The following is a 5,150-nucleotide window of genomic DNA, read 5'->3' as shown; positions in this document are numbered from 1 at the left end:
CTGTAAGCTGTATTTCCCGCATACCCAACAAAGTAACACTCATCGGCTGTAGCCCCAAACTTTGGAGTGGTTTCGAGGTTCAGTAAAGTGCACAGACAACCAAAGGCTCTGAAATGTGCAACCGTGGGTTGATGATCGTAAACAATCTCATAGGGTGTCTTCATCTTTGATTTGTTGATTATCACTCGATTCTGAACATAAAAAGCCGTGTTAACAGCTTCTACCCAGAAGAACAGTGGCAGTTTGGAGTCACACAACAATGTTCTTGTAGTTTTGATAAGTGTTCGGTTTCTTCTTTCAGCCACACCATTTTGTTGAGGAGTTCATGGGGCGCTGTACTGACGAAGCACCCCCTTTTCTGAGCAGAAATGATTCAAAGTCGCATTCTTGAACTCTGTTCCTTTGTCACAGCGGATTCCCTTCAGTTTTAAATTCAGTTGATTTTCCATGAGCACAACGAACTTCTTGATAAAATCTGCAGTTTCACTCTTATTTGACAAGAAAAATACCCATGTAAAACGTGAGTAATCATTAGTAATAACGAGACAATAAGAGCTACGAGACAGACTCAGAACATGAACTGGCCCGAAAAGGTCCATATGAAGTAGTTGGAAACCAGATGAGATAGTATTAATCAATTTTGGCTTGTGAGTTTTTCGATGATGTTTGCCCAAAGCACAAGCCACACATTTTTCAACCGTCAAAAAATCCTTGATTGGTAAACCACACAATAAATTGTTTTTAGCAAGACGATTCAGATTTTTTGTATTAGCATGACCAAGCCGACGATGCCATAGCATCGCATTATGTTCTGACTGTTTTGAAAACAAGCATGTTATTTCGTCAGGAAAATTTTTATTCATGTCGATCACATAAGCATTATCTTTTCGTTGTGATCGAACAAGAATCCAATCTTATGGTATGATTATACCAGGTTTCAAAATTAAGCACTCCTTTTTAGTAAAATGAGTTGAAAAATCTTTGTCACAAATTTGTGACACGCTCAAAAGACTATGCTTCAATTCTGGAACAAAATTAACATTTTCAAACTTTAAAACACTGTTACTTATAGTTCCCTTTTGAGTGATCTTTCCTTTCTCTCCTCCCGCAAAACACACGTACCCACCGTTAAATTTTTGAATTTCGTGTGGCTGGGTAATGTCCCCTGTCATGTGACTGGAACAACCACTATCAACATACCAAGGTCTGATAATATAGCTTTCCCTGCACAAAGCACGGGATTAGTTAGTTTTTGGTACCCAGTCCAAAAACACTGGGTGACCCTGACTCATCTACAGTTGTCACAGATTGCCATGACATATCCTTTTGATCATCAAAAATAGAATGAGTAGATGCTTTCGCCGGAGATTTAGGCAACCATTTATGTCTGTATGATTTGGAACTATATGTACGAATGGTTGTCATGATCTCCGTTGTTTTAGACTTAGATGGAGATGAAACCGCCTTCTTCTCCTGTTTTGGTCTAGTGTTAGTGTTTATGTTAGAGTTTGAACTTAGAACACCCTTACTGACCCTTCTTTTTGACATGTTAAGTTTGGTCTAATGAGGACTAAACCTGCTAGATTTGTTTCGATTCCATTCATCGTCAAATGAACTAGCTGAATAATGGTTGTATCCTTGCCTGTACACATTATGAGGCACAGGTGGCATATTCCTTTGATAAAATCCGTAGTAAGGAATGTACGAACGATGTGGACAATTTCTGGCACCGAGAGTGCCACAGTTAAAACATGTCTGACGTTTTATGAAAAACACATTCTGGGCAGCTCCTTGTCTGGACTGGTTGTGTGGACCAGTCTGCTTAGATTTGCAAGAATTCATATTCCCATTTTTGAACCTATCACCTTGTTTGTCATTAGAGCATCCCTCCATAACAAACTTAGGTGCAATATATTTTTCTGATGTTTTTGATATTTTTGAAGTTTTATTAGAAACCACATTACTAGAGTTTAGAGTTTCAACTGAATCAACCACACAAGTATGCTTTCTCTTTAAAACAGAGCCCACACAAACAGTCGGAATAACATAATTCAAAACAGGAAGTTCTAAAGAAACATTAGAAAGAAAATTACTATCAAAATCAAAGCTAGGGTCGTCATCCACATCAGTCCACTCCTTCACAATTACTTTTTCTGCACATGAAGTAGATAAATTAGAATCGTTCATATTTGAGGTGGACGGACCAGCACTCGCAGAACTGGTCTCACTCCCTTTGTTTTGTTTACAATACTTCATATCCTTTATCTTTTCTTCCTGTTCCTTGGTGACAGGGGTAGGAACATAATTGTGGTTATACGGTGGGGGAACTTGACTGAATCCTATCCCTTCACCTTCATTTTCTTTCCACGACAATTAATTTTCAATCATTGAGTTGACAACCTTACTGGAGCCATCGAATTTTTTAAAATTAAATTCAGCCTTTTCAAATTTGCCAGTTAGATGTGAAATTTCTAACTTGGAGGCTTCCAGTTTGGTAGTTAACTCAACGATTTCTTGTTTAGCATCAAGATGATGACAACTCTTTATGCTAAAATCGGACTTAAGAGATTCTATTTTGTCTAGAAAGCCCTTTTCATTTTTCTTAAGTCTAAAATTCTCTGATTTTATTCTTTCCATATCTCTACTTAGACTGTCATTTTGAGGTTTATACATTTAAATTTTCTCATTACAATTTAAAGAACACGGTTGAAAAAGTACCTCAAACGAATCCGGAGAGGTGAACACCATGTATGCAAACTGTTGTTCCTTAACCTTATCCTCAGCAGTGTTCTCTTCTTCCGAGTCTTCAACAGTGTCAAAATTTGCAGTTTGATTTCCAATGTTAAGTGCAGCCATCTGACCTTCCCAATAGAACGTTTGAACAACCATACTTCTTTCACCATTACCCGAACCACCTCCAGCCTCATCCCGAGTATTCCCAACTGGAACTAATGCCCTTTCCATGTTTCCATCCTTAGCTGGATTAGTACATTCACGAGCAAAATGGCCTGGCTCATGACAGTTGTAGCACCTGAGAGTCTCTTTGTTAAAACCCACCTTTTGGTTATTAGGAATGTTCCAATTGTTTCTACCCGTCCTTTTAGTAAACTTCTTAGCACGGAAGACAGCCATGGCAATCTGCCACGAGATGTCCAGTTCTTCAACATCATTGGGATGAATCTGACCTAGTTCAGCAGTGACCACAGGTTGAACCAGGTCTCCGGCCAGAAAAGCATGATAACAGTTCATAAATCCTGCCATTAGAGCTATATTCTTTTGAGTCTCTTTTGGTATTATAGGAATCTGGCTGAAGTTCTGACTTGGAGTGGTTTTACCAGAATCATTTGTAGACTGACCAGACTTGGTGAAAAATGCTAGGGTTGGATTTGGCGAATTGAATGATGATGATTGACCTAGAGTGGATGAAAACATCTGGAAGTATCCCTGTGGTGGTTGTTGAGTGGACTTGAACAGTGAGAAGCTATCTTAAGACATAAGAGCACTGTTGGAAGCAACGTTATATCCCGCAGCATTATAAGAACTAGCGTGATTTATTGCCCGCTTTTTATCACCCATATCACAAGCTTTAATAGTGGCTATCATCTCAGTCATGCTCGTTCTGTTAAGATCTTTGGTCTTCTTGATAACCGCAACATTCATTTCCCAATTCCTTGGTAAAGAGTTCACCAACTTGTTGTTAATTTCTGAGGTTTGCAGAAAAATTTACGCAGTTGTCATTTCAGTCACAAGTGATATGAACCTTTGAAGTTGGGATTCCAATGTCTATCCCAAAACATGATTAAACTTATTAAATTTTTGTCGTAGGCGATCTTGTCGACTTCTCTTCATATCCTCATTTCCCTCATAAACTTCTATCAGGGCAGCCCCCAACTCCTTAGCTGTTTGGAGTTCTCTAAACTGAAGGGCGATCTCGGGTGAGAGTGCCATGGTTAGAGTAGAAAGAGCTTTCTCGTCTTCTTCAACTTTGGCAAAGTCATCATCATCATATTGAGCAACTGGTTTACAAGAACCTCGTCTGAACCCTCCCTTTGATAGGTGATCCTTTAAGGTCCCCTCACAATGCTTCTCCAAGTTTTTGAATCTTTCATCTTAGCATAGTGTTCGAAACGGAATTTCCATTCATTGAACCCCTCGTGGGACAATAAACGGGGTATATGAATAGCAGTGCCCATGATGGAATCAAGTTCTTGGTGAAGTGACGAGTTGATGTAGCTGCTGCCATTAGTTAACTGGGCCATTTTAATTCAAATCCGAATAAGATTAAGTCCAATTAAAGATTTAAGTCCAATTAAAAGCCCAAGTCCAAGACAAAGAAGCCTAACACAGTAAACTGGGCTGAGAATATGATGAAACACGTTGACCGAGAACTAGAGTGTTTACCGAGAACCCTTAACGTTGACCAAACCTTGACCGAGAACCAAGAAATTGACCAAATTTTGACCGAAAACTCAGTCTTTGACCTAGTGTTGACCGAAAACTCAGTCTTTGACCAAGTGTTGACCGAAAACAAGGGCTTTGACCAAATGTTGACCAAAAGCTCCAATATTTGACCGTAAACAACAATCTTTGACAGAGAACAGGTGATTTGACAGCAGATATGACCGAGAACTACCAGTTATTCGAAGACAGACTGTCACCGAATACTATAGTAGCCAAGAACTGATGTTACACACCCAACAGATGTAACAAACTTCCAACTAAAGTGGGATTTGATTTAACTTCCAAATTAAAACCAATCTCTATCCAAAAATAGTCCAACCTTCTTCTCCGATCACAATGAATTGCCGAAAAATAACAGCACCACCGACTTTGATATCTTGAATTCGTTGATAACACAATAACGAGCCTGAATAGGTCTAAGGCTCTGATACTAATTGTAAGTCCCGAATCCGGATCACTACAATTATGATATCAATATGACAATAAAGAGTAACACAGAATTGCTTCAAAACACACGTATATTATTGAATACATCGGGTGCTTAAGCACTTACAATACTTGATCAAATAACTAGTAATGAACAACCAAACCCTATACATCATAACACCTATATATAGGGATAATAACAACCTGGCCGGCCCAAACAACCAAATGCCCACCGAGAAGACTTAGGTGTTCTCGACACAGAT

The sequence above is a fragment of the Bidens hawaiensis genome, unplaced genomic scaffold (assembly GCF_021521415.1).
Source record: "Bidens hawaiensis isolate Kalapana, Puna unplaced genomic scaffold, B.hawaiensis_p1.1 tig00033559_1, whole genome shotgun sequence".
Classification (NCBI taxonomy): Eukaryota; Viridiplantae; Streptophyta; class Magnoliopsida; order Asterales; family Asteraceae; genus Bidens; species Bidens hawaiensis.
This window is presented reverse-complemented; position numbering follows the sequence as displayed.